Genomic DNA, 16,018 nt, shown 5'->3' on the forward strand with positions numbered 1-16,018 from the left:
AGAGAGTCTCCTTTTATTGTAATTAATGAAAAAGGCTAATTGAACTTAGATTTTGCATGGTTTATTACTGAACCTCGCTGACCCTTCTCGTGCTATAACCAAAAACAAGGAAAGAGTGAGTTGCCAGTTTGTATAGCTACTTCAGGTAGCTTACAATTTAAATCATGCTTGTGCTACATTTCAGGCTACTTCTTGTCCTTTGACTGCATATATTGATCCGAATACTCAGAAGGCTAAAGTACTGAGCTTCTACAAAAGAGATGTTTTGCTTAGTAAAAGGCAGAAACTCAGTCTGCATGAAGATCACAATTACCAGAATACAAAACTACTCTAAACTCACATTCTGGGTTTAAAGCACGCTACATTAATTTCAACCCTCTGTGGACGCATAGGCCAAACATCAGTAACCCGCAAGATTTGTTAAAGGCTTTACTATCCTAATTTGCACTGGGGTATTTTAATGGCAGCTGTTAAAATTCTCAAACTTCACATCCATATTCTCTTCCTTACAGACACCTGTAATGGTTTTCATCTGTTTTCTTTGTTATTCCCTCTGCTCATTTAAATGTAATGTACATTTCTCATCACTCCAAGTGGATTAACTTTTATATTAATTGCTGAAATGCACATATGCATGCGTGTGCACACACACATACCCCAGAAGAGTAGAGGATAGAATTTTGGTCTGGAATGTAAAGCTGGCTGAGGAAAAGTACAGTGCAAAAATCCTTGTGCCTTTCTTTAAAACTTTAAAATAAAACTTCTATTCTGTGGCCAGTAAGGTGTGGCCTTCTGAAGCTCCTCCTGAGGTTTCTTTCTTCCCTGTCTGTAAATGAATACTGCTCCAGAACTGAAGAAACTTATTCAGTTTACACTGTTGGCGTTTTACTGCTAATCACAGTGTCTTTCCTCCTCCCCTTTCAGTCCATCTTACTATTTATTCAGTCCAATCTTATGATCTATATTAGATGGAATCATGGCTTTGCTAAGTTTTCATGGGATGGATTGACCATTTTTGGAGGGTGTTGTATTTCCTTAAGGTTTTATTCATTGCCAGGACCTTTATTCTGCAAATGATGTGTTGATGAGATGCACTAATGAGTGTTTTAATCTGATATCTGATTGAGATTCCTATTAAACCTGCCTTGATTCATTTTCAATGTAGGGAGTTGCCAGCCTTGTTCTTGCATCAGAGTTAACTCAAAAACAGCTTGAGCAGTCTGAAACTGGTGTTAAACCATGTAAACTTTTTTACTGTCACAACTGTGTTTCTTACAACACCTCACTCTTCACATTTGTGAAGTCATGTTGGTACTGTACAGCTGGACTCCACAGTATGAGATTAGCTGAGATGTAGTCATTAAGAATCTAATCTACAGAAGATGCATGCTGCAGTATTGGTCAAATTCAACTTTAGTAGGAAATCAGGCTTGTTACGTATCTCATTTAATTCCCTTACTCACTGAACAGGGAGCAAAAGAATAACTTAATGTAGGTGAGTATTATCTACCTCTCTGCAAACACGCCTCCAAAACCAGCGATGTTGCCCACTTAGCTGAAAGAAAAGTCTGCTGGCATGATGGCCATGGGCATTGGGTGTGCTTTTACAGCCTGCATGTGAAGCTGGCTGGCTTCAGTTCATCAGTCAAGCATAGATTTAGGGATAAAGTGATACTCTGCCATTGGATGAGGATGTGGTCCTTGTAGTTGCTGACGAGAATGGAGGTAATGTGAGACTTAGTTAATAATGTAGTGGTCTCATGCAGAAAAAATGATAATGCGAAGATGTAAAATATTCCCCTTGAACAAAACCAATTCTACTTTGCCTTGCCTTGATTTTAGCTAGTTAGAGAACCAGAAATGACGTCCTGCTATTAGAACTATGTAACTTGGCTTTTTAACTCCAACACTTATTGTGTAGCATTTGTACTACAGCTGCATGCAGCGGCCCAACCCAGATTTATGTTGGTACTTTTTGTACCTAGTTAACAGAAAAATCCTATTAGAAGTTTGCGATGGGAGATTGGAGAAAGGAATTTAATATATCAAAATCGGAAATGTGGAGAATAAGCACATTTCTAAAATTCACTCTCCATGAAAATGGACTGAAACAGAGCTTCTATGGTACTTCTAGCAGAGCTAGAAAAAAAAGAATTTCCATTCCAGTGTTTTCATTTACGAGGCCTTTTCCAAGCTTGTAACCATGGTCTAACGTTCACAATACACAGGAAGAAACAACCACCGGATAGAACAGAATATTATTTTGAAATAGTACCAACAACTTCAGCATTACTAATTCTTTATTTTGGGTAGTGTAAAATTCCATCCTAATTGCATATTTAAATACAGAAATAGTGACATCTTACAGAAAGCCATTATCTGATGTACCTGAAAAGCAACGAGAAGGGTGTATGGTATCTAATAATAAAAAATGCTGCTGTTTTTAGTAGACACAGACTAGTAAAAAATGTTACCTATGCATCAAGCATAAAGAATGATGTTGTCTTGTTATAATGCATCAAAATACTGTTTAATGAGGAAATATATAGAACGCATGGAGCAGGGTAAAACAGCTCCTAATACCTTCATTGCTGCCTGTCAGAAAATGACAGTCCAATCAGTAAATGAATGAGCCTGCAGGAATAAATAGACAGCTTATAGAAATTGCCTTCAGAGTGATCTCTAAACACAGAAGACGCAGTTTAAGCCTCCAAATTTCAGTGCAGTTTCTTTGGGAATAGCAACGTACAAATATCTCAGGTGTCAAAAAAATTGTTTTCCTCTTTATATTCTGTAGTTTGGGATTTGCAGGTTTTTTTTTTTATTATTTAAATTTCTTCATTAAATATTAGTTCTACCCATTAAAAAAATTGTTTAGCCTGGTGTGTAGAATTCAACCTAATAATTGCACTTTTAACGAGTACAGCTGTTGGGGTTTTTTTCTTTCGGAATTCATGGACCTCTTTGTCTTCCTTGAGCCATATCAGAGCAGTACCATGAACAAAGTGCTGATCTGACCATTGGTTCCAGGACATGGTTCTGGGGTTTCAGCATAATATTTTTGAGTCTCGTTCCAATTATCAATTACTATTTTATTGGTGATTCTGCTAACATATGGCAAATATAAATTGTCTTTTCATAGTTTAAGCAACATAGCTTCTGTTAAATCTCTGCAGAGACTAAAGGGCAGTAAATTGCAAATAACCCAATTATTGATTTGTTGTATTTTCTGTTGAATTATTCAACACCTTCTTTTCTACCTTAACACATAATCTGCCTTAGAAATACACTACTAATCAGGTTTCCAAATTTTAAATCGTATGTTCAGCTCCATTTATTTTAGATCTGTATGTGATGTTTACCTGAGAAGCAGTAAAGGCAGACTCAATTTCTGATAAATTAATGGGTGAATATTAATGTGGCAGATGTTTTTTTATAGTGCTTGCCAAAACTGATGGTGTTTAAACCAGGATATTTGACAAAAACAAAGTAAGAAGCTCATGAAAATGTCTGTAAAGGAATAGTAGTTTTCTGACTTCTAACAGCTTAATTAGTTATGGATTTGGAAGTAAAGTTTGCTGATTGCTTGTTGAGCTGCGAATTCTTGATCGTGCATCTCATCCTGTGCTTTTAGGAGAATGCTCACTGCTGTATGTAGCAAACGTCAGCAAAGTCGGGGGGTGTGAAGGTAGCAGGAACGAGTATCCATAGCATTCCTCAGAAGTAAGAGTCTATCTCATTCTGCTATGCACACTGCGCAAGACAAAGTCTCTGTTTAATGGCTAAGGATAAAAGTTTGAGACATGGAGAAGGAGGGAGCAGGAGAAAGGTGGCAGATTATTTTAAAAGGCATATTCAAATCTTTACTTAGTTTATGTCTATTTTATATAGTTTAAATTAGCTGAATGGTGGTGCATTTGTTTTAATGTACTTACCCAAGCAATCTGTCAGCTACTTGGTAGTTTTTACTTACAGATTGAATTTTGGTGCCATCATCTGTTGAGAATGTATAATGGCACTGTGGGCAGGTTTGGATCCTGAAACATCTAAGATTACAGTTACATTGCTTGTTGCTTGTTTCGCATTTAACTTCAATTCTTGTACTTACAGAAAGGCCCTTTATATACTGTTTTAAAAATATATGTGTATTTATATTTATACATACTCTGCTGCTACAGAGTGCATATATGCATGTACATACTCATGCTCTGTAGCAGCTGTTGTCTCTTGGTTTGGATATCACGTGAAAACTGGTAAAGACAAAGCAGAAGTTTTACGAGGTGATGAATGGGACAATGTGAACTTCCTAACAGCATCTGTAAAGTTGACTTTTTGTAGCCTCTTTGTCAAAAATGACAGACTTTCCTGAAATTTTGCAGTAAGATTGTGTGCTGTAGTATGGAAACTGCTTTCTGTTTTGTTTTGGTAGAGAGTTTCAGGCCTGCATGAACAAAACTACTTGAGCGTAATTACACCGACTTAATTCTGCAGCTCTAGTAACTGGAGCTAAGGCTCCCATCCACTTTTCTGGGATTAAATGATCCCACCAGTATTCTGTGTTTTCCTCAATAATGGCATTTACAGAAGGAGATATGAGTGGTTTCTTTACATTTAAGTTCAGAAGATCATCCAGAGACAAGAAGGTTCAATGTGAGCCTTAATTGCTGGCGGTAGATGCCTACAGCATATCAAAATTCTCTGTGAAGTGATGTGATAGGAAGGTTCCTTTCTACGTATGTAGCTCATTGTCATTGAATGATGAACTTGTCTCCATTCATCACTTCATTCTCAGCCTCAGTTTATCAACTTCCTTCATATTTGATGAAGAACAATACTTGGTTACACTTCAGACCTAAGTTCCCGAAGTTCGAGTGAAAGGCTGTGTCTGAGTTGATCTTATTCTGGTAAAAGTCAGTGCCTCACCTTCAGGCTGATGTATCTGGCAGGTGCATCTGCTTCTCTTCATTGGCAGTAGTATGAGCTCAGACAGACTCAGCAGGAAATGCTACAGTAGTGATTTGAGCTTTGCTAAAAGTGGTTCATGTATAATAAAGCCATGTTGTCACAAAAGAAACTCCATGATGAATATTTACAAAATCCTACCAAAATAAATAATCTACGAAATATGTGTTATAACTCAATGGAAGGTCTCTGCTGCGCTTTAAGCTGCCCAGGTGAACTCAAAACTTGTCACTGATTTTTGCACTCTCTTAATCTTCCTGTTTATTCTGCGCTTCATTAAAGTCAATCTCTGCAGGACAAACTGTCACTCAGGCTGGGCCTGTCCTGCTGCTTGCAGCCTCTGGGGAGCACCCTTCATCCTGATAAATGGTCTATGAGGAGAGCACATGTCAGAGAGAAACCCTCCGTGAAGCTAAATAGATTAGTCTCTTCCTTCTGAACAATCTCAGCGGAATGGAGTAGGCGCGATCGTTAAAGCGGATTTAGAGTAAGACACTTCTTCCTGAGGACGGGAGATTGCTCTGAGTTTAGGAAGATACAGATTGGTTTTAGTAAATTTTTAAAGGGAAAACTCGCAGCATGAAGCTATCACGACTGGAACAGACACCGTGTTGGCCCAGAAGTTGCTGAAATTGTTCTTGTTGGCTTTTTCATGCAGTTTTTGCTTCACTGGAAGTCACAATGTCCTCAGTTATTTTACCACACTGGCTCTAATTTTTCATCTAGTACAGAACTGATGCTTTTGGTTGTAAGGAATATCCCTTTTGTTAGGATAAGCTTAGCCAGACCTCTCGAATCTTAGTATTAATAGTTTTACCATCACATCCCTTTTTCTGTGTTACTGAGTGGGTATGAAGAGGAGGGGCTTTCAGAGCTTTTCCCTACCTCTGTTTGTGTCCTGAGTAGCCTTTTCTCTTAGCAGAAGTGTCCATTTCTCTGCTCTTGTGATTACTCACCATTTTGCAGGTGTTTGGCATGTTGCAAGAGTGACTGAGGAAGGGAAAGCCTGAGCAAAGAGGAGAAAGAAGAGAGAAAGAAGAGATCCTGATGCTTCACTTCCATTGCTTGAAGGAATTAACATGCAGAAACTCTTATTTTTCATCCCTTTGGACCCAACAGAAGTCCAACAGAAATGTTCCTGTTTCTGTCAGCACCAAAGAGCCTCATTGGTGTCATTTGTAGAAAAACCCTCAGTAAGTTTGCACCATCAGTATGTTTACTGATGACAGCAAGTTGGGAGAAAGGGTTGGTCTGCTTAAGAGTAGGAAGGCCCTACGGGGGGATCTGGATAGGCTGGATTGATGGGCTGAGGCCCATTATGTGAGATTTAACAAGAAAAAGTGCCAGGTCCTCACTTTGGTCACAACAACTCTGTGCATTGCTGCAGGCTGGGGGCAGGGTGGCTGGAAGACTGTATGGCAGGAAAAGATCTGGGGTTGTTAGCTGACAGTGCTGGAACATGAGCCAGCAGTGTGCCCAGGTGGCAAAGAAGGCCAGTGGGATCCTGGTTTGTATCAGAGATAGTGCAGCCAGCAGGAGCAGAGAGGTAATCATCCTTTTGTACTGGCACTGGTGAGGCCACATCTTGAGTACCGTGTTCAGTTTCGGGCTCTTCACTGCAAGAAAGGCAGTGATGCCCTGGAGCGTGTTCAGAGAAGGGCAGCGAAGCAGGAAGGGTCTGGAGCACAGATCTTACGGGCAATGGCTGAGGTAACTGGGGTGCTTCAGTCTGGAGAAGAGGAGGCTCAGGGGAGGCCTTATCGCTCTCTACAACTCCCTGAAAGGTGGTTGTGGTGGGGTGGACATCAGCCTCTGTTCCCAGGTAACAGTGATAGGGCAAGAGGGAATGGCCTCAAGTTGTGCCAGAGGTGGTTCTGGTTGGATATTAGGAACAACTCCAAAAGAGTGGTCCGGTGCTGTAACGGGCTGCCCAGGAAGGTGATAGAGTCACCGTCCCTAGAAGTGTTCACTAAATGTTTGGGTGTTGTACTAAGGGACATGGTTTAGTGGGGAAATATCGGCAGTATGTGGATGGTTGGACTGGATGATCTTGGAGGTCTTTCCAACCTTGGTGACTCTGTGATTCTTTGAAAAGGGTAGATTCTATAGAAAGGGTTGAGTCTATGAAAAGGGTAGCTGTGGCGCTGAGGGACGTGATTTAGGGAGCATGGTGGTTAACAGTTGGACTTGATGATCCGAAGGGTCTTTTCTAACCTTAATGATTCTATGAAATGAGGTGAGAGAATGCTGCCAAGCTCTCTTGTATGAGGAGTGGCTATTGCACAGGTTGGAGATATGATTATGCTGGGGGATGCTAAAGCAAAGTGAATTTCATGTTTTCTGTAAAACGTCTTCATTAAAGAGAAAAAGGAATAAAAGTAATAAAGAGCAAATTCAACCTCACTTTAAATAGAATTTCTAATAAGATTTTTTTTAAAAAGCAAGTTTCAAAATACACATGTTAAAAACATTTGTAATCTCATGATATTGTTGTTTCTAAACTGCATCTTGTTTTTTGTAGCATTAATATATGCTCTGTCTGCCTGGGAATATTTGGTAGACAATAACGGCAATGATAGTACAAAGGTTGAAAGACGAAACACAAGGGAAAGGGAGTTCTGGAAGACTCTTTTCAACTCTCTTTTATTGTTATTTATTTAAATGCAAATCTTTCAGCCAAAAAAGAAAAAAAAAAGGAAAGAAATGTCCAAAATCTGATGAATATTCATTAACCTTGGTGGATTCATGAATGTGAAACTGAAGTTATGGAAACTGTGAGTCATAGAGAAGTTGGCCAGGAAAACAGAGCACTTTGATTTATTTTTTTTTAGGTTGAAGGAAGAACAGAGTGTAGCAAACTCTTAAAATAAGTCAAGGCCCGTAGTGTGTTTTCACATCTTGTTACTGTGTGCTTCAGAAGTCATCTTTTAAAAATAAACCATGTAGGAAAAAAATCCCTTTGGTTATCTTCTGTCAGACCAAAGCAGTACTGAATTCAGACCGCTATAATTAGTGCAGCCTTCTGCTTTGAGATCAGTGCATGACAAGTGCCTGTGAAGGCGTGGCGTCTCAGTGTTAGGAAAGCATTGTTGTGAAGCCTGGGACCAGGGCGTCATGCACAATTGTAGTCATGAGCATGGTATCTAGAAATGTCATTCTGTTGTGAATGCGTTATTTCAAATTCAGTGAGAGTAGCCCTGCCTGGGCTGAGATCATCTCCCAGGACTGAGCACAGTCTGATGTGAATAGGTAGAGAAGCTCATCTTCTCTTTCTGTCCGTTAGTAAGTCAGCTCTTGTTAGTACTTCTAACCTGAGCAAAGTGTGAGACTCGGCTCCTTCTGCTGAAGAACGTCACTGCATGCTGTAAATGTGTTAATGACTTCATGCTTTAAGTTTGAAATGTACTTGACCTGTTTAAAACATCCCCCTGTTTCCAGAGTATCAGCAACAAAAATATTTCCTAAAAGAGACCTACAGGAAAGCTTGGATGCATTTTTACTGAAAGTGTCGTGAATGTCATGCTATTCCATGGCTTTATTTTTAAGCAGCCTAATTACTGCATCTACTTACACTTGGGAGATTACCAGCTAGGCAGGATTCTAAACTTTGTTTGCATTAAATCAACACAGTATAAACAGAACTCACAGAAAACATCTGTGTGACCTAGGTAGAGATTACAACAATCTGTGATTTAGCATTTGTTGTGTTTTTGTGTTTTTTCCATGTTTCTACTCTTGAGATAGAGTTCATTACATGAGCAGTATAACATCAGTGTGATTAGCATTATTGGTGTTATTTCCTTTGCTTGCAACCTCTGCCTATTTTATTGCTGAATTATAAATTTTTGGCAATATTATTTAGAAAAATATCAACAGATGCCTGGGATTGTTTTTTCTGTTTTTATTCAGATGAGTTTAAATTACTGTTCAAATATGAGATCAAATACAATGCTGTAGACTCTATGTACTGCCTTAACAGTTACTTAACATTGACTGGGACTGGCCAGAAAATACACGTTCAGGGCGAGTCGTGCCATTTTGGTATGAAAAACATAGTAATTTTTTCACTACTGCTTTAGGAGAAATGAATTCTCTGCTGTAGGTGAGGACACAGAAGGTACGTTTTCACACACCAAGGGCTGATGTTTATTTGGATTTATTTAACATCATGTAAGAAATCTTTCTTCTTTCTTTCTCCTTCTCTGAACTAGGTAGAAAAAATAAATTTGTAGTCCTTCAGGAAACAAGTGCATTGCTTAACAAGTAGGTCAGAAGAAACTGTTCTTTTCAAGTTGTTTATTCAAAAAAAAGGGGAAAATACTTAGAGAGTGAATCTTGCAGTCTAGATAATAGGAATTTTGTTTTATGCAGCTGCTAGTGAGGAGTCTGATGTCAAAATGCAGTGGTACTTATAAGCAGTGATCAATAAACATGCATTATTTAGGAGACAGCATAAAAATGGACGAGTATTAAAATAGAATCCATTCACTGTGTAAGCACTAAAGAACACATATGAATCCCCAGCAAATTTACAGTGATGTCTTTGAAATCTCAATTTGTGCGCATACAGAGTGTGAGTGAATATTTCAATATCTGAATGTAAATAAGTTACATATAAATTTTAATTAAACTGTATGAACTAACTGTTAAGGATCAGGTACCTTAAAACTTCCACAGTGTATAAAAGTAGATGTATCTGTCCAGATGATGTGAGAAGAAGTGGTGACTGTATTTCAAATAAATGACAACCATCTAGAAGTTGTGTGGGGTCAGTTAGGGAGCAGTGGTTTGCCTGACTACAGCCTGGAAGGTGGAGATGAGGCAATTTAATAGCAGCAGCTCTCCATGTGCAGCTCGCGGAAGGTTTTAACGCTACTCCAAGGTAGAGAGAAAATCTGTAGTAGAAATGGTGGCAAAGGAGACAGACTGATTCAGGCAGTTCTCTCTGCTAGACACCAAATGCTTTTTGAGGCTACAAGTGACAGTTTGAAAAACAGTCTTGGCCAAACAGAACCAAGCAGAGTCTCTACGTTGGACGGGAAAAGAGGAAGTCTCATTTAATTGAATGGGGTTGCCTAAAATTCTTCAAAAGGGGGTGTGCATGTGCTTTCCACAAGTGCTGTGGTATTCATACTTTCTGCTTATTCTGTCTGCAGAAGCCAAGTCCCAGCAGTGCTCTGGGATCCTGGAGAAGCCTGATGAGAGCTGTCATCCCAAATCCACTGTCAGAGAGGTCACCCCACAGAGTGTGGAAGAAGAGGAATAGTCCTCATATGTAAATAGAGAGAGGCAAGGCCTATGAAACATTTTGCAACTAGGGAAAAATTGAGGTCAGGAACTAGGAACACCAGAAAGAGTGCTTGGAGAGCAAGTGCCCGTGGGATGGTAAGAAAATGCTAAGTACATAACTGCTGATCTCTCTGAAAATACTGAAACGATCTTCTAACTACAGCTGCCTGTCTGTTGTACGCGTCTGAATAGATACAAGGATAGGAAGCTTTTAATAAATTAAAAAGGAAGAGCAGGGCTGTTTTTTTAAGGCAAAAAGTGACATGCATAAACCTGGGAGTGAGGTCATGCCTCTCTTTAAGCCAGTGGCAAAAACTTTTTGACTTCAAGTCAAGATCATAGAATCACAGAATGGCTTGGGTTGAAAAGGACCTCAAAGATCATCGAGTTTCAACCCCCCCTGCTGAGTGCAGGGTTGCCAACCACTAGACCAGGCTGCCCAGAGCCACGCAAGATGAAGGTTTTTACCCACAACATGTCAATGAGCGGAGAGGCTGATGAGAACTGTACCTGGGGGGGTGCGTTTGATAGATCAGTGATGTCCTTTGAGAGGTGGTGCTGTACCCATTCAGTGCAGTACAGGTATAGACATTCTCATCTGGGGGATGTTCCTGCTGTGTTACTATGACAAACATTGTTGCAGGCATCCAGCAGGGCAGTAAGATAAAATAGCTTCCTGAATGCTATTCAGCACGTTACAGACAGAACCAGAATTTAGGCACACCTAATCCTCAGTCTGTGTCCAATTCTGCTAACTACTCCAAGTCTCCGTGCTGTTGTCACATACAAGAGGTCATTAATTACCTGTTTGAAAGTGTTCCCTTGTAGCTGCTTGTGGAGCTGTTAAAGAACCCACACGTAAGGGAGGAGCGAGACTGAGTTTCTCATTGGTAGAGGACATGCAGGATGAGCAAGTGCCATGTGCAGAATTAATGCTCTGATTAACAGAAGAAAGACCTTAGTACCACTGTTTAAAGTGAAACTGACAAATTAGAGGATGATTAGTCCACAGAATGTGAGAGAATTGCTGTAGGTGTTCCAGCCCTCCAGTGTTTGGAATCTATTGCTTTCAGGTTCAGCTGGATTTCATGACTGTACTATGCATAGTATTAAAATGCATTTCTGCCAACTGATTGAAATACAGCCCATTGTGCATGCAGTGTTAAGCTTTGTGGGAGCTGGGTACACATCCTGTGTCTTCATTCTGTTGCTGGAGTTTAAATTCAGAATATTGATGTTCCTTGCTGTTTCTTTACCTTCCTTTCCTGTGACACAATTAAGACTTCTCCTGTCCTATAGTCAGCCATGAAAGAAGCATGCTGACACTGCTTTCAAATGTATGTATTATCTAGAAGGCAAGCCTATGTAAAATGTTTTCCAAATGAACTTGGTCAAAATTTCAAAAGTATGGATGGATGTGAGGTGGGAATTTCTAGTATGCCCAGAAATAACAGAAAAGTAGAAACTATATGTCCTATAAAATTGTTTGTGTCACCAACTTCAGATACTGTGCCCTTATTAAAAGCACCAAAAGTGCCTCTAAACCCATTGCAGTGAAAACCAAATTGTTCAGCAGTGGTGTTTATCAGCCGGGAGGGCACAGCGATGAGCAGTTCCTACAGGAGTGACAGAAAGGTTAAGGAGAAGGTCTTCAAGAGGAGGACTCTTTTAGCCACACAAGCCTAAGAAAGAAGAAAAAAAAACACTCTAGAAAAAGTTATATACCAAGAAAGCATTTAATGCAGATTGACATAAGGCAAGATAACAATGCTTGAATGTTACGAACTGCAGAAACTCTATGAACACATTATATTTTAAATGCTTAATCTGTTTTACAAACTATGTACATTATTCTGCTAAACAAGATGAATTGGGATTCAAGAAGCAGCGCATCCTGACAAATCTCCTCCTAAAGGCATCCATTAATATAAATCAACAGTAGCAATTTTGTTTGATCATTTATTTGCAGGAATCATTAAGGTTTAATTAGCATAATTATTCCCTGTGGGACTTCATGTCACGTAAATGAAGAATGGCATTATCAATATTTAAAAGATAAGTATGTAATGTTCAGAGTACTTAAACAGCACTCTGCAGGTGGTGTCCAGCTGCAGCAAATTAGATTAAGTTTGATTTCTAAATCGTAGAAATGTAATTCCAGATGAACTGTTCATTTCAAAAAGTACCATGCTTGTGTATTGTACGACGCGTCAGCACACAGCCAGCTCTGTATGGAGTTGCTCATTGCAGTAAGCGTGTGCGCATCATCTTCTGATTTCAAATGAGCAACTTGGCCTACTTGGTCTATCAGGTGAGATCTGCTGACCTAGGGAAGGGACAGGTGAGAGCCCAGCTGTGGGGTGGGAAAATGAGCACAGCTTTTGGGGCTGGAGGAGCCCCACTTGTGGTGACACATCCACGGTGTGAGGTGGGGAGCGTCACGCTGAGCTGCCGCTGCCCAGTCGACTGGTGGATTATATTATTTTACCACCAACTTGCTGTCTTACCAGCAGTGAAATGTGTCATTAAGCACTGCGTACTCTTCTTTTCTCTGAAGGGTTTTGAATAAAACATCAGGGAGCGGACTGAGGTGCCCCAGGACCCACAGATGTCCCCACGCGGGGCCAGGAAGCAAAGCCTCCAGCAGCCTGGAGCTTGTGGCACTGCCAGGGCTGAGTGCAGGGCGAGGCGCCAGTGTGGGAGATGGACACAGGCAGCAGAATTACTTTCACATTGCTCGCAGCCCTTGCTGGGATTGATGTTTCTTTTCTGTTTATTACCCTTCAGTTGTCCTCCCCATTAGTTCAGCGATGTTGTGGCTTAGGGTTATAGTCACAGATTAGTTTGTTAAATTCTTTGTTAGACGCTGAATTTTGAACATGTCATCTTTCTTAGTTTTTTCCCTCTCTGCTGAACTCCTCTTTCAAGTGGCTCAGCTATTTCATTATCCACAAATGTTAAAATGAACTCTCTGGAGTTGCTGTGTTTGGTGGTATCGTGCAGGAAGGAGAGAGGCGCTGCTTTCTTCTGAGCACTTTTCTTGGTGTTGTCTTTGCATTCAGTTAAGACACATACAGACACCTGGGTTTGGTGCTTCCAACAAAGTGGGCAGTGCAGCGTGCTGGTGCTATCCCACCTTTTCACTTGGTGCACCCTTTACTATGGGGGCCGCTACAGGGAGGAAGAATAAATAAATTAGAGCTCACATTTACAAATCTGAATAACCTGCATGCAGGCTTCTGGGTGAGGTTTTATGGGCTCAACATCCACACCCATCAACGTTTAGTTTCTGGCTAAACGTCAGTGTTAATTTGCATCAGAAGGAGCTCACTCCTTTTGCTTGAATCACAGAATCACAGAATTGAACTTATGATCTCAACTCATTTTCAGTTTAACTGGGGCGACAAGAGCTTGAATGTGAGTGCGTAAAGCTCTTGCTGTGCAGACCAGAAGTGCCATTACAGAAGCAGTCTAACGAAATTCTTTATATGTGTTCTGCCTCAGACATTTGCTTAAAAAAAAAAAAAAGTGATTACAGGCGAAGCAGAAAGCCTGGTAATTGTAGATTGTATTTTCCCCTGTGTTTGCTAGTTGGATTAAAAAGAGCATGGTGGACATGGCACTCTAATTATTTTTTAATCATCGAATGCTAGCAAAGTTGTGCCAAATGCAGAAGAAAATGCCCTGCTCCATAACCTGTGCAGATCCAGCAGCCCAGCAGCCAGCTGGCAGGGAGCTCGGAGCGCGCTGTGTGCTGTAGGAGCTCATTTCCCAGCTCACTGAATGGAACACATTCCTGCTGGATGGTGTACAAAACATGGCTGACAGTGGTGGTGTCATCATTGTCTTTTTTCAGGATATCTGTAAGAAGAAATTGAACTGCAGTAAAGATTAAAATAATAAGAAACTACATAATATATTGGACGCTTACAAAATGACTAAGCAGGGTAAATAATGCTGACTGATTGAAGGGATGCAGAAAGCCAGTAATGTGGTGTTGGTTGGAGTAGTAATAATAGGACAGAAACCACAGGGAAACAGAGACACCCAGGGAGGACGTGAAAGAAATGGGCAATGAGCCCGAGGGAGTCCCCACATTGAGCCTGAACAAATCCTGAGTGCTGGCTGGAAGGAGATCTGAAACCGAGTGAAGAAACAGTGTCCTGATCCTCTGCTTTTGTTTCACAGTGTCCGAATGGGTTTGGTCTGCAGGATTCAAGAAGTAGTAATGTTTGATGCCAATATGGAAATGAAGAAATGCAAGTATTGTATGGAGGTAAGGCACTGTGGGGTGGAAAAAATGATTTTGTCAGCACATAAGCTAGGCAGGATTGTCTAACTCATCTGCCGGCATGAAAGCAGAATCAAATGAATTTGCTCTACTCTGCAATTTTTTTTTCTAAAGATGCTCCCTACAGAACAGCCAGGGAGTTGTGTTGGTGTTATCTCGCCCTTTTAACTAAAATAATAATTGTGCATGAAGCCAGTAAGAGTCCTCTGTAGAAGGAACATCAGAGTGTGACGCTGTCAGTGTGGAGCAGAATTCACCTGTGGTCTTTGGAATGTCCATAATTCTGCTGTTTTAAAAACTGTTTCCTCAGAAGAATCAGCACACCCCTCAGGTGCTTTAAGAGCTTTGTAAGTCAGAAATTGATGTTCATAAGAAATAAAGAACTCTGAGTTTACCTGGAAATGCACGCCGTACGTGATTCTCTAGATACAAATTCTAATTTTTTCCATTACATTGGTTTTTGGATGCTGACAGCTTTAACTCTATCAGTACAACTGAACAGAGATGGAAATCTAAAGATGAGCCAGAGAAATGCTGCCCCTAAAGATGAGTTTCTGGTCGTGTCTTTTTCCAGAAGGATCCTTTCTGGCCTGAGCTGCTCCATTTATTCTCTTTACGCTTTGCAAGCTCAGTGCTATAGCTAAATATTAAAACATCATCAGGAACAGCTGTACTTTTGCTGAACACATCTGAAGCACTGAGAATCTTTGTTCCTTGTAGTACTTGTGTTTACAGCCCATAATCTCAGAAGTAAAAGATAACTTCTGCCTGCTGCTGCATTGGGACATATTTTCCCGTCTATTGCAGAATAATTTAAAAAAAATAATTATTATTCTTAGTGCTCAGATTTTCTTGACAGTGACAGCCCCTTGGCTGCTAAATCTGCTGTCCCATCCATCACCCACATCAGGGAAAGCAAGCACGAGCTTCTCTGTGACTTATCTGGGTCTTTAGCAGATCAATACCACTACTCAGATGTTTCAGACCCTTTCCTGTTAATTCACATTTATCTTTTCATCTGAAGAAGGTAAATTACCTCACAGTGACACTGTTATCCCCTGCAGTGGTTTGTACTGTTGCAAAGTCAGCATGACCCACATATCTTATCTCAGCTGGAACGCATTTGTCACTGTCACATGGCAGAATCTGCTACAATGCCCTGGAAAAGTAAACCTGCAAAATGGCATCGCCTTTCTCATTCAGTGACCTTACCTGCTGTGTGCTCCTGCATCACCTTCAATTTAAGCTGCTAAAATAAAGAGAACCACCTTTATCCCTGTAACACTCCGTTTTGTCTTGTTTATCATTGGCCAGATGTTCATTTCTCAACAGCATTCATTTCTGCAGCGATGAGCTGATCACGAGGTAGTGGTCCTGGGACTGAAAACTAAATCATTTGTTAACGTGCTCTGTTAACCTGAGGAAGCAGTGTGCGTGCTGCAGGCTGCCCGAAGCATTTCGGGCCCTGGGGTTGTT

This window comes from Numida meleagris, chromosome 9 (assembly GCF_002078875.1).
Source record: "Numida meleagris isolate 19003 breed g44 Domestic line chromosome 9, NumMel1.0, whole genome shotgun sequence".
Taxonomy (NCBI): domain Eukaryota; kingdom Metazoa; phylum Chordata; class Aves; order Galliformes; family Numididae; genus Numida; species Numida meleagris.